We start from the raw sequence: 14,284 nt of genomic DNA on the forward strand, positions 1-14,284 counted from the left end.
CAAGTACTTTTGACCAGCTCTGATTTTATAGTAGATTAATTGGTACATTAGATTGCCCAGCCCCAAAGATAACACCAAGTCCAGAGTACACCCCCGTGATCATTTTAGGCAAGTGAATGGCCTGGAAAAGCATTATTTTCTTTGAGGAGGGTTAGTGATTCGGATGAAATCTTTCGCTGCAGTGAACTTTGTGTTCCTGCTGCAGTTAACAAACTAAACCCCACTGGATCACAGGTCCCTAAAGATTCCTCTTACTACTAGGTAAGAAGCACAATCCCTAGATGTTAAAAGTAGAAGCAGCAGCCCAGGAGACCCTGTCCTTCAGTATTTCTCAAGTTTGTCCATTGAGGCATCGTGATAGCAGAGGAGAGAGGAGTTGGTCTCCTGAGGCTTAGAAGGACTGATGGAACAGGTCTCCTTATTTATTTGAAGTCTTCTAAATCTTGTCTTCTCTGTGTATACGTGTTAGTTGCTCGATTATGTCAACTCTTTGCAATCCCATTGCCTGTAGCCCACCAGGCTCCTCTGTCCGTCAGATTTTCCAGGCAAGAATACTGGAGTTGATAGCCGTTCCCTTCTCCGGTGGGATTGAACCTGAGTCTTCTGCATTGCAGGCAGATTCTTTACCATCTGAGCCACCAGGGAAGCATATATATATATATGTTCTAATATTAAAAAATAACTTTAAATGACTCACCCCTTTTACCCCCAAACTTTTAAAGTAAAATTGATGTTTCCGTAAACTACACTACATGTTTACCTTTGGCCTCGTAGCTGCTCACACCCCAGTTTGAAAACCACTGCTTGGTCGTTTTTTTATGACTTGAGTAAACTCACCCCCAAATCTCCTGGCTCACATGTCACTGTGCAAAAGCTCTTCTGACTCCCAGCCCTACCCATTTTCTGACAATTAGGCAATTAGGCTACTCCCAAAGGGCAGGCAAGTACATTTCAGAGACTTTTTACTTTTTATACTTTTCCACTTTGGAAAAAGAGATGCTGGTTTCCCTTTCCTTCTAGAAACTGCCTGGCATCTGATAAACTAGCTGCGTTTTGGGTGGGTAATGAGAAGAGCTGAGCTAATTATCCATAGTTGGTCCATAGTCTACCCAGGGACTTGTGCATTCAAACACTCCATCTTCTTTCTGACGTGTAAGCAGAGTGCGTCTCTTTCTGAAGGTCACCTTTGGGTAGCCTAAAGCATCCATTTAAGTAAGAGGGCTTCCCAGGTGGTGCTGGTGGTAAAGAAGCTGCCTGCTAATGCAAGAGCTGCAGGAGATGCAGGTTCGATTCCTGGGTCGGGAAGATCCCTTGGAGCAAGGCATGGCAACCCACTCCAGTATTCTTGCCCTGAGAATTCCATGGACTGAGGAGCCTGATGGGCTACATGCAGTCTGTGGGGTTGCAAAGAGTCGAACAGAACTGGAGCAACTTAGCAACAGCAGCAGCAGCAAGACAAGCGAGAGGGAACCGTTAAAACTGCTGGCCTGGGGACAGGGATCTTTTTTATCAGCTTTCTTTGGACGTATCAGAACTACCATTTGGGAAGCTAGATGAGACCTGGGAATAGCTGTTAGCAGAGCTGACGAGGAGTTATAGTGTCAGGCCCAGGGAAGAGCGTGGAGCCAGGCTTAATAAACGCTTGCTGCTGCTGAGTCATTCTTCCTGGGAAAAGCAGTGCAGACAGGGTTGTCTCTGGCCGGGGCTGCAGGATTGCCACTGGCCTTCACTGAAGTTTCCAGCATCAGTGGCCATCTGCCATCACTCAAGAAGGACCCTGGGAATGAAATCCTGACACTGGTGCCCTGCATTAAGTCTCCCATATGCTTTCATGGACAGCTGATTAGTGGAGTCTTGGCAACAAAGTAATGGGGCAAAGGAAGTCTGCATTTTAAAGGCTCGCCCAAGGGCACGTGGTTGTGTAAGCTGCAATGTCTTTGACTCTCAGAATCGTGGATTTGGGTAAACCATCTGTGTCTCCCTTAGATGCACACTGATGTTCAATCCTGAGAAAGACCCATTGCAATAAGCAAAACCCCATTTACGTCTACACATAAAGTTTTATTGTCATCATAAAAATTATTTCCAATTTCATCTCTGTTAGAGACTGCTTTAGGAAAATAATATTTTAATTGTAAAAGCTTTACTTCGTGGTCCAGTTGCTTTTTTATACATAGTGTTAATGACCAAAAAAAAAAAAAAAAAGATTTTGGGTACTGGAATAGGCAAAGACTGTTAAGTGGGTAGTTATGGGATGATCTTCATATCAGAGAAGGTGTTATTCAGACTCCACCTGTTTTTTTCTCTCTCTTATTTTATCTTGTCACATTTGGTTTGATTCAAAGCCATTGGTTCTCTTTGAGAAGGAGGTCAGACTGGTTTCAGGAATAACCAGTGTTAGAAGAGCAGTTGAAGCGTGCACATGGGAACGCAGGTGATAAAATCATTTTTAAAAATAATGAACAGGTAACTTGAGAGCTTGTCGTGAGGGTGGTATCACAGGTTATACCAGGTTATTAATTTTCCGACTCAGCAGTACACCTCTTAAAAAAACACCTAAAGGAAAATGGATCTGTTTTGGAAAGAAATACAATGGGCAGAGAAAGAACTGAGGAGCTGAGGGAAGTCCACAGGTTGGGTAGACCTGGGAAAGCAAAACTACTTAGACATTTAAATAAAAATTGTATGTCTGGAAAATAATGTGCAAAACATGTAGTTAAGAGACCAATGTTTAGTGTTCATACATTGAAACAGATGCCTAAGGAGTTCTTGGTTTACCTACAAAATACCAAAGCACCCACCCTGTCTGGTGTTTGCTTGCTCGTTTGTCGAATGACTGAGCGACCGCCACATCAACGAGGGAGCACAGAGCCGGACAAGGTGTGGTCCTAAGGTCTGGCGGTTTGCTCCTCCATTTCCCCGGAAGACAGGAGAGCCTTTGTCCATTCCTCAGTCTCCCCTTCCATAAAATGGGAAGAAGCACGTTTGCCACCCCTGAAGTTGCCCGTGACTGGGAGCGGTTCGGCACATGACCCGTTTTTTCCTCTCCCCATTTCCCTGTGGCACTCCTCCGAGTGGTGGCCCGCCGTTGCCATGGTGACACGGCACAGGGTGACGTTGCTTAGAAATAATGACAACTGGCGGCAGCAGGGAAGCAGAGCCACAGTGGTGATTAGCCTCCAAGGAGTGCCCTGTCTGGGCAGAGCGCAGCAAAAGGAGAAAGGAGGGGAAGGAGGGGTTTAACAAGTCGTGAGCTGATGCCACCTCCCTCCAGCAATTAGCAGTTGCCACCCCTGATAATGCCCGGCCTCAGCGTGCCGGACGTTTTTATAGAATATCCCTTTGGTTGCCAGATTTGTCCTTTTTTTTTTTTTTTATTACTCAGAACCCCAAGTTGTAAGCACAGTAAGGTATTTGTTGTCCATTTCGATTCCAGCAGTTAGCTCAATTTCCTGAAAGATAAGGGGAACTGTTGACTCCCACCATCTTTTCTCGCCTGCTTTGTACTTGGACTTGAGTCATGCCTTGTCAATGGCGACTTTAAAAAGTGTGGCAGGAAATTGATTTTTTTTTAAAACTTCTAAGGTGAGTGAAATGACAACAAAATTAAAATCTTATTTGAATAGATTGATCTCTCCCTGATCCTGAACTCCTGGGTTTGGTTTTTCAGCTGAAGTCAAATGGTGCTCTGTAGGGAAAAGTTTTGAGGGGGTTAGATAGTAATGAGATAATGTCACCTGCATGCCTGACCCTGCTGGTATCTTTCCCACAGGGTTCAAAAAAATAAGTAGCATTCTGCATCCTTCTGGGGCCTTCTGAACCCTGGGAACATCCAATCCAGATTACCCCCCCACCCGTGTCTGGTTCTGTGATTGTATTCCCCGAAGTTAGTGGGATGTGACTGGAAGTGAAAAGAAGTTGGTGGGCTGGGAGGATCTTCCCAGCAGAACCTCCCTGGGATGGATTCAACACCGGTTTGCAAATATCAAGAAGAATGGGTACCTAGCAATGGCCGTTACTTAAGGGGACCAGGGCAGAGGAAAATCTGGTCTCTAGTTTGCCTTCAGAGGCACGTTTAACCCCAGGGTATCCTGTGTTGATGGTCCCTGGGTGTGTGCTAAGTTGCGTCAGTCATGTCCAACTCTTTGTGACTCCATGGACTGTAGCCTGCTAGGCTCCTCTGTCCATGGGATTCTCCAGGCAAGAATACTGGAGTGGGTACCCGTGCCCTCCTCCAGGGGCTCTTCCCTACCCAAGGATTGAACCTGTGTCCCTTAAGCGTCTCCTTCATTTTTAGGCAAGTTCTTTACCACAAGCACCACCTGGGAAGCGCCATGTGGCCCAAAAACTGGGCCTTTACTTGCTGAAAATACCAGGGTCTCTTGGAGCCCAGTCTTACCAAGAAATAAATTCACTTCCACTTTTAGCGATCTTTCTTTCTTTCTTTTTTTTTTTTCGCTGAGAGCCTTCAGGAACCAGTAGTGCTCCCATTCAGAAAGTTCCAGACCCCTCCTGGAGGTCTGAGAGCAGAGCAGCTCCCACCAACACAGCATGAAGACAGGACTGGGAGTGTTGCTGAGTTCCTGGTGCATGGTAACGCTCTACGTGCTGTTCTGGTGGGAGAGAAAACATGAAGAAGAACTAAACCCCTGGGGTCCTGAGACCTAGATCTGTGTGCTTTCTGCAGCCTGGGACTGCAGTGTTTAACACCTATTCCTTCCTGGGCGCTGAGTACAGAGCCTGCGCAGAGCCCCCTTGGATCTGAATTCTGGTGCAGGAACACAGTGAGCTTCCCTTCTATTCTCCCCTCCCCACCCCTCCCCACTCCCCACCCCTCCCCACTCCCCACCCCCGACCATCACACACACACGCCCTTGCTCCTGTTAGATCCCCGGGCTCAAAAGGCCTGGTAACAAATCTAGGCCAAACCCAGCTGGGCTGATAAGATTTCCAGAAGAGGTCCTAAAAATACATTTCTCCTTAAATCAGCCTTGCCAATCACTGTGCAATCACAGAACGTTAAGGGCAGAAGTGGCCTTAGAAATCGTTGCGCCCTCTCGTTTTTAAAGCTAAGAAATCAGAGTCCCAGAGAGCTAACAGTGAGAACAACAGTGGCTAGGGGATGTTTCAAATCACATCATGAAGATGGAACAAAGCAAACCATACAGACGGTACAAACTGTGAGCTGTGTAGTATGTTCTTTTTACTTATTTGTCTATTCAGCCTTTCACTTATTCAGCAAATATTTATTGTGTACTTGCCCTGTCCTGAAGTTTTGATGTTGCCCTAGATGGCAGGGATACAGACAGACCCTGCTCTCAGAGGCATCACGTTGTGCTTGGGGGAGAGCTTGAGCAGATAGGTAAGTAAATGTTGTGTCAGACAAGGAACAGGACTTTGGAAAGGAATAAAGCAGGGTGAGCTGGAGTGAGGGGATAGGACTGATGCACTATCACATCAGGAACGTGGCAGCATCCTGTCTCTGCTCCTGCTCTCAGGTTGCCGAGGGCAGGTGGAGAAATCGTGTATTTTAGATCAAGTTCACGCTGTCAACTGAAGTGGTGCTTCCCGGGCTGTTTGACACCTGTGGCTTTATCTCTCTGCCCTTGGGGGACATCTCAAGCCCCACCTCAGCTGATCTCAGCCTGTACCATATCTCTTCCCGGACTGAGATTAAGGGCCACAGCAAGAACTACTCCACTCCATCTGCCTGCCCTCCAGCCGGAGACCAGTCTGCTGCCCTTTCTCCCCACTTCTATTTGCCCCAGTCTCAGAGCCTCCCACCCCACCCTGGCCAGTGCCCAAGTCTCTCCTCCTCCTTTGGGTGCCTCTTCTGGCCCACACCCCCATCCTGCCATTTCCCCATGCTCCCATTGTGTTTCTTCTCCTTCCATTCAGAAGACTAAGGAAATGGGGGAGAGTGTTGGAGAAGCAGGTTCTTGCCTCTCTCTTGCGGCTCCACAGAGGGTGGTCTTATGATGCTGTGAGCAGATCTCAGATTCACAAAGGTTGCTTCCCCAGGAGCCCACAGGTGATCAAGGGCTATCTGCCCGCTGAGCACCAGAGTTCAGAATTCTCCTGGCTGCTCCATGATGTTCTTGCAGCCCCAGGTATTCTGGGGAGCCCCAGACACTGAGCACCTTGTTCCCCAGCACCCACCTCCCCCTGTGCTAAACTGCCACCTGCAGAGTCAGCAGTGACATCTGCCACCACCAGTTGTCCACATACCCTTGATCTCGGGGCAATGATCAATTTTGACCGCTCAGTCCACCCTGAAACTCTGCATGTCTCTCCCATCACCTGGATGTAACACTATTCAGAAAACCCTTTATTTCATATTACTCTTTTCTTCTGGTTTCACCTGCTCCTCTTCTTTCTGTCATCTCTAAGTAACTGGACAGAGTGTCTTTGACCCTGTCCAAATCTTTCTTTATTCTCTCCTACATATATGCGTGTGCTAAGTCGGTTCAGTCATGTCCGACTCTTTGCGACCTAATGGACTGTAGCCCGCCAGGCTCCTCTGTCCATGGGGTTCTCCAGGCAAGAATAACGGAGTGGGTTGCCATTTCCTTCTCCAGGGGATCTTCCTGACCCAGGGATTGAACCCGTGTCTCTTCCATCTCCTGCATTGGTAGGCGGGTTCTTTACCACTAGCGCCACCTGGGAAGCCCGTCCTAGATTATACACACAGATGTCAATATCGTTATAAATATTTCTCTTTTCTCTCTCATTTTAGCCATTCTGTGGTGTTAGCTATCATTTCTATGAAAGTTAATTCCAACTATATACCCATGACCACGACCTCTATGCCCCAGTTTCCAATTTGCCTCCCCTCTCCAACTTCCTTCCTCCTGGGCAGAGCATCATTGTCCTCCCACTCACACGGGACCCCCATTTTGACGTCCTCTTTAACAGTTCCCTTCTCTGCATTGCTCACTCCCAATCTCGCAGGCTGCTCTGTCCATGGAATTCTCCAGGCGAGAATACTGCAGTGGGTAGCCATTCCCTCCTGCAGGGCATCTTCCCAACCCAGGGATTTTCCTGTGTCTCCTGTATCGGCAGGCAGATTCTTTCCCATTGGTATAACTTTGGGCCTGAATTGTTCCTTTTCTCCTGGACCCTTGCGAGAATCACCAACCAACTTCACCACCTGTGAGCTCTTCTAATTCTAACGAATCCTAAGTGATCCTCCAGCTGGGGACTTGTCTAGATCTCAAGTGTTCCCCAATGTCTACATTACTAATGACCCTGATATTTTATAACAGAGTCTACTTACTCAGACTTACTCAGCACTGTCATCAGTGGAGATAGCACTGCCCCCTATAGAGAACCTTGGAAATTTAAAGGAGCATTTTCCCCCCATCGTCCTAATGACCAGGCAACATCTCTGGAACGTAATGGGTGGACGTAATGGATTTTGACATCTTGCAATGGATATGACTCTGTGGGAGTGAAAAACTAGTCTGTATCTAGTGAGTGCTGAGTGTACAGCTGGACATTCACATAAGTAAAAGTGCTATTCTGGGCAATCCGGGTCAAGATCTTAACTCTTTCACATAATTGCACAAGTGTTTTTTTCTAATTGATTTTTTATTTTTTGGAAAGTCGATAGAACAGAATTTTTCCCAGAATGCAACTATGTAAATTGAGGCAAGATTGTTGTTTAACTGGTTAGGAACTTTAATAGGAATTGTTTGGCATTCTGAAAAGCCACATCACGCGTCACACCTACATCGGTTTGCATTTGTGTGCCCATCACACAAGATAAGTCGTGGATATCCACCACTTTATTCTGTCTTCTAATATACTTGTGCCTAAGCTTGGACCTTCTAAAACACATTTATTTTATAAATAGCTTTGTTGCCGTTCAGTTGCTAAGTCATGTCCGGTTCTTTGAGACTCCATGGGCTGTGGCATGCCAGGCTCCTCTGTCCTCCACTGTCTGCTGGAGTCTGCTCAAATTCGTGTCCGTTGAGTCAGTGATGCTATCTAACCATCTCATCCTCCATGGCCCCCTTCTCCTTTTGCCTTCAGTCTTTCCCGGCATCAGAATCTTTTCCAATGAGTTAGCTCTTTGAATCAGGTAGCCAAAGTACTAGAACTTCAGCTTCAGCAACAGTCTTTCCAATGAATGTTCAGAGTTGATTTCCTTTAGGATCGACTGGTTTGATCTTCTTGCAGTCCAAGGGACTCTCAAGAATCTTCTCTACTTCCTTTGATATTTAGTTGTATTTCAGTTATGACAATACATTGATTTTTCTTAAATGTGTGTATGTTGCCTAGATTATGTATGATTTTCATCTGTTGGTAATAAAAGTTATGTTACAAAAATCTTGTTCAAAAGGGGTCGTTGGCATTTGTACATGTACAGGCCGATGAACAAGGCATTTGGCTAGTGATTACAGAAAGAGAAAGAAAAGGGAAAGGGTCAAGTGAAAAGCAGTCCTGGCCACCAGAGGCAGGGAATGGAAGTTCTGACAAAGGATTCCCTGGCTTTCAGGCCTAGATGGCTTGATAATTAAACTGACTGCACCCACTGGGTCCTGGACTTCCAGGAAACCGGTAAGTGCTGTCAGTCTTAACTGGTATCTAATACAATTGCTTTTATTCTAATAAGAGTAGCTCCTAACTGAATTATAAATGTTTAGATAGAACACACAGGCATAGCAAAAAACCCCATAATTTGAATACCACTATGTGTTGAATCTGTTCTATCTAGCTGTAGTTTCAGGAGTATATTTAGAAATCTCTCATCTTCTAACTGAAGAGGGGATTTTTCTCTCTGTCCATTCCTGGAAATGACAGTGAAAATGGGCTGGAAATGTTTGTGCAGGAAAAGGAGCTCTGGATTTTATAACGTTTTTACTTGTACTGTAAGATACCAGGTCCAAGAGGAAACTTTTTCGTGGGGGAATTTCTCCTTTTATTTCTGTTAGCATGAAACGTTGGCTTATCTGACTTACTGCATGACCTTGAGTGCCCCAGTGTTTAATTTCCCCTATAGAAGTGGATTTGAAAGTATGTTCAAAAGAACGAGTATCATATGAAATGAAGACATCACTGGTAGCCCGGGTTCTTTCTCTGCTTAGAATGAACAAGGGTTTGGAGGTAGTTTTTGAAGACAATCCATCAAAGGATTGTCTAACATTCTGTGAAGGACTTCATACTTTGTACCACCTTCATGGAAAGAGGCTCTACTTTCTTTAAGCTACAGTTCATTTGCTTTGCAAAAACGTATAACAGTGAATAGGAGTCATTTCCACCAGTGTGTGTGTATGTATGAACACAGATGTAAGGCAAGTTGATATCTTATCTAGCACTGATAAGGGTTAGACACCAAATAGAGAGTCGTTAAAATAAACTAGTAATTATACTTTGGTTGCAGTACATCCATTTATGGTTAACTGCTGAGCCACCTGGGAAGCCACATATATACTGCTAATTATATTTTGGTTACAGTACATCCATTTATGGTTTATGTATTGGTTGGCCAAAGAGTTCATTCGATGTTAATGGAAAAACTCAAATGAACTTTTTGGCCAGTCCAGTGTTTTCAATCCTCATGATTCCAAACAAGGAAACCAAAGCTCAGAGAACTTCGGTGACATTTCACAGCTATTCAGAGAAGCAGAGGAGCAACTGACTGGAATCCAGGGTAGAAAATTCCATTCTTACCCACGTGTGTGTTCAGTCACTAAGTCGTCCCCGACTGTGACTTCATGGATTGCAGCACGCCGGGCTGCCCTGTCCTTCACTGTCTCCTGGAGTTTGCTCAGCTTTATGTCCACTGAGTCACTGATGCTCTACAACCATCTCATCCTCTGTCGTCCCCTTCTCCTCCTGCCTTCAATCTTTCCCAGCATCAGAGTCTTTTCCAGTGAGTCAGCTCTTCACATTAGGTGGCCAAAATATTAGCGCTTCAGCTTCAGCGTCAGTCCCTCCAGGGAACAGTCAGGGTTGCTTCCCCTTAAGATTTGACTGGTTCTTACCCATAATCTGTGCCAGAGTTTCAAAGCACGATTTCATTTACATTTCCAGGATATTTTTTTAAAAATCTGAAAGGTGTCTAGAAACAAAAGCCTTTTTAGGGACAATCACTTTGGCTGCTACCTTCAAAGTCAGTGAGGTTCTATATGGCTTTGGCAGTTGGGACCAAAATGGTTTCTGTATTTTTATTGGTCCTCTGTGGTTCCTGTGGGAAGGGACCTCTTCTCAGGGGCTGTGATTAGGGCGGGATTACACCACTCCTGGAGGTCAAGTGGCTCTTAGCCCAGCGCTTCGGATGGCGCTGCCCTGGGTCCCTCTCCAGCCCGGGCATCTTCATCTCCCACTCAGGATGCGCCGAGTCAAGGATCGAGGGAGCGCACACGTGGAGAGCTATTTTAAATTAAGCTCCAGAAATAGAGGTGGGGATGTTCAGATTTCAAGCCACTCACAGGAAGGAAAAAAAAAAATCATTCTTTTAAATGATGTATTTTAAGAATTTAAAGATTTAAAATAGGAAATCCTCAAGATTTTCTCCACATTAAAATTTAGAAAACTCTGGGAGACATGGTTTCTTTATTGTAATTAGATTTATGCGAAATGAAATTAAAGGCATCCCATAAATTACTTAATGGATAATGAGTCCTTAACTGTCTGACTCAGAAATCGGTTTGTTTTGCAAGGATCCTTTAATCAGCTCCCTAGGAGGCCGTTGTCTGGCAGACAGCTGAAATACCTTAGATGACCAAGAGCCGGCTGGAGGGGTTGTATGCCACACAACTATTTTCCTTAAGGCAGTCTTACATTTTGATCAATCTCAGGCCCAAGATCGGACGTGATGAATGTGTTTCCCTTCAGAAACGTACAAACTGGCTACAAAGCGTTGGTGAGGCGAGGACACCTGGGGTCCTCAGCCTGGGCTTGTCTGAGGGATGTGGCCTGGGGGCAGTTGGCCAGGGTCAGGGAGGAAAGGATCTAAACTCTCCCCGTGACATCGTGACATCACAGAGCGGCTATAACAAGCCAACGTGAGCAGCGAATGCTTGCCTACAGTCAAAAGTCACAGCTTTCTGAAAAATCTAACACCTACAGGAGTTTTCAATATGTTTTGAAAAATGAAGTGTCATGTAAGTGAAGACCCTAAAAAAAGCTTGGGATTCTTTGGTGTCATTGCATTGGCATTTCAGGAAATACTACAGAATCTCCTTTCAGTATCCTTGAACTTCAGTCTTGCTTTTCCTTTGAAAATGAGTCTAGCAGTGATGCTCCATGTTCTTCACACCTGGTGCTGTCTAGAGAAGGTGGCGCCTCTGTAAAGAGCTCTGGCCTTATGGGACTTGGGACCCAGCTGTTGGTCACCAAGGACCGCCACCACCCTAAGACGGCCCTCTCTGAGACAAGGGTCCTGGAAAAGCTCTGTTTATCCCCACCAAAGGCCTGCTTCATCCTGAACAAAACCCGCAAGCTATGAGAGTCTATTTTTCAAACTCTCTTAGAAGCACATCTTATCTGGGGCAGATCTCCCAGGTGTTTTCTGTATTATCTAGTTTTATTTTGTTTGACTGATCAGAAACACAGCCACTGGGAGAAGCCCTCAGCCAGCCCTCCTGCAATTGTTGGTGTGGGAATCAGTGACCCCAGGACCTGGCCATCAACTGAGGGCAGACATCCAGGTTCCCTCAGAGCCCAGAGGATGCCAGGCACCCAGGAGGATGGCAAGAAATGCTTGCCCTGGTGGTACTCCAACTTGAGAGTGCCTCAGAGTTAGTCCTGGAAGGCTGGTTAAAACACAGATTGCTGGTCCCCACACCCAGGACTTCTGATTCAGGACCTCTGGGCTGAGACCCAAGGATCTGCATTTCTAGCAAGTTCCCAGAGGCTGTTGGGACTGCTGGCCCACGTACTACACTTTGAAAGCCACTGGGCTGAGGATTCAGGGTTTTGAAGCTCAAATAATTTATCCCTGGGGCATCTTCTCACCTTCACCCTCAACTTACTTGGCAGCAGCAGGGTAAGCCTGTGGCACTTGCTAGAATTTTCCTACAGGATAATACTGACATTCTCTATTCAGAGCCTATTCCTTTAGGTTAGACTTTGGTCCATATGTTAGTCACTCAGTCTTGTCCGACTCTTTGTGACCGCATGGACTATAGCCCGCCAGGCTTCTCAGTCCATGGAATTCTCCAGGCAAAAATCCTGGAGTGGGTTGCCATGCCCTTCTCCAGGTGGTCGTCCAGACCCAGGGGTCAAACCCAGGTCTCCTGCACCGAGGGCAGATTCCTTACTGTCAGCCACCAGGGAAGCCCAACGTTTTGTCCATATTGAAGTGGAAATGGACCAGGAGGAGGACCAGGAGTTTATCTGACAAAGCTTCGTTGAGCGTGTTCTATGTATCAGGCACTGAGCTGAACTGTGGGGATTTGAAAACAGCAGTCTGTTGCCTCAGATGGTAATGCAGGAGGCCTCGGTTTGATCCCTGGGTCAGGAAGATCCCCTGGAGGAGGGCATGGCAGCCCACTCCATAGTCTTGCCTGGAGAATCCCATGGACAGGGGAGCCTGGCGGGCTACAGTCCATGGGGTCACAAAGAGACAGGACTGAAATGACCCATGCACGCCTTCTCCACACAGACACATTTTAACAGGGGCCCCTCTGGGCAGATGAACTGGAAGATGCCACCCCCTCCCCCGCAACTTCCCCCGCACCCAGGGCGCTGGGAGCTCAGTCCAGAGCTGTGCTCTCACCAAGCCCTCAAGCCACCTAGGTTCCCTGTCACTGCAGCACCCAGGGTGACTGCTGGGTCCGGAAAGTGTCTCATTCAGTTCTGGGTTAGCAGCAGCTGGAGGAAAACAGCAGGCCCAGGCCTTTGTAGTGACACCGCGGGCTCTGTGGTTGGGGGAACCGTCTCTGGGGGTTCCCTTCCGCTGCAGACTGAAGGCGACCTGAGAAACGACGGGCGCTCTGGATACGCGGCCCCGGACGAGCGCCCCCTGCAGGCAGTTCTGTGATCTCCACGGCACCGTCTTGCTCTCAGAAGCTACACCTGGAGCAGATCCACCCCAGGCAAGACCTGGGTCATTGATAACCACTGCAGAGAGGAAGCTTGGGAGTGCATTTCTTCAGTAAATATTGATAGAGCAGCTTCTCCTTTCATCACCTTGCACTGGGTCAGCACTTTACTGTTCACAGAGTGTCTCTATGTTTCTTTTGTAATCAGTCCTTCATGACAGCAACCATGTAAAGCAAGTAGGGACTACCAACATTTTACAGAGGAAGAAACTGGATCACAGAGAAAATTGACTTACCAAGGTCAGATAAAGGAGCCTTGGCAATATACGGACTAGAAGCTGGCTCTTAGGGCAGGGTTCTTTTCACCATTCCAGAAAGTTCTGTGGCTACTAGAAGAAATGCAAAAGCCCTTACGACATCAGTAGAATGAATGCAAAGTACATATATAATTCTGATTTTTTTTTTTTTTGGAGAGGAGTTAAAAGGAAGATAGTTTAATTTTAATAATAATATTTAATCCAATTTGTTAATATTAATATCAATTCACCATGTAGTAAATATGAAACAATATTGAGATTTTTCATGTTCTTTTTTTTCATACTAAAAGTGCTTGAAATTGGTGGTATTTTTTCCAGGTGGCTCAGTGGTAAAGAATCTGCCTGCAATGCAGGAGCTCCAGATTCAATCCCTGGGTGGGGAAAATCCCCTGGAGGAAGAAATGGCAACCCTCTCCAGTATTCTTGCCTGGGAAATCCCATGGGCAGTTTTATACTTAGAGCACAAGTCAATTAGGATGCTGGATTTTTGTTGGAAAGATTAATACTTTATCTGTATTTAGATTCCGTGAAATTTACAACTGAAAAGTAGATTCATAGTTGGTCCGAGCATACTGAAAAGTTTTCCAATAAGTATACCAAGGATCAGTTTTTAAGTTAAATTTACATTAAGAACAAATAAAAAATTTAAATTTAGTTCCTCAGTGGCTCTAGCCACATCTCAAGTGTTCGGTAGCCATCTGTAGCAAGTGGCTTCTGTATTGAAGAGCGAAGCCCTAACAAGTAACCCTGCCTGGCTGGAGCCTCCAGTCTGGTAGGCTCGGATTGTAATTTGTTCTGCGTGTTAGTATAGTTTAGTCTTGGCCCTTGGTCACCATGTTAATCATCCTCACCCATCATTGCCCATCTCCTTCAGTGGGCTCCCGTGACCTGATTCAAATCTGCTCTCAGTTCCTCATTCCCAGAGCTGCTGCTGCTGCTGCTGCTGCTAAGTCGCTTCAGTAGTCTCCGACTCTG

The 14,284-nt window shown here is 46.2% G+C and overlaps 1 protein-coding gene across 4 annotated transcripts in view; it reads left to right on the plus strand.

The window, feature by feature from the left end:
- MBNL2 (muscleblind like splicing regulator 2) overlaps positions 1-14,284 on the plus strand; it is a 166,397-nt gene that overhangs the window by 33,521 nt on the left and 118,592 nt on the right. The window lies entirely within an intron of this gene.

This window comes from Budorcas taxicolor, chromosome 12, assembly GCF_023091745.1.
Source record: "Budorcas taxicolor isolate Tak-1 chromosome 12, Takin1.1, whole genome shotgun sequence".
NCBI lineage: Eukaryota > Metazoa > Chordata > Mammalia > Artiodactyla > Bovidae > Budorcas > Budorcas taxicolor.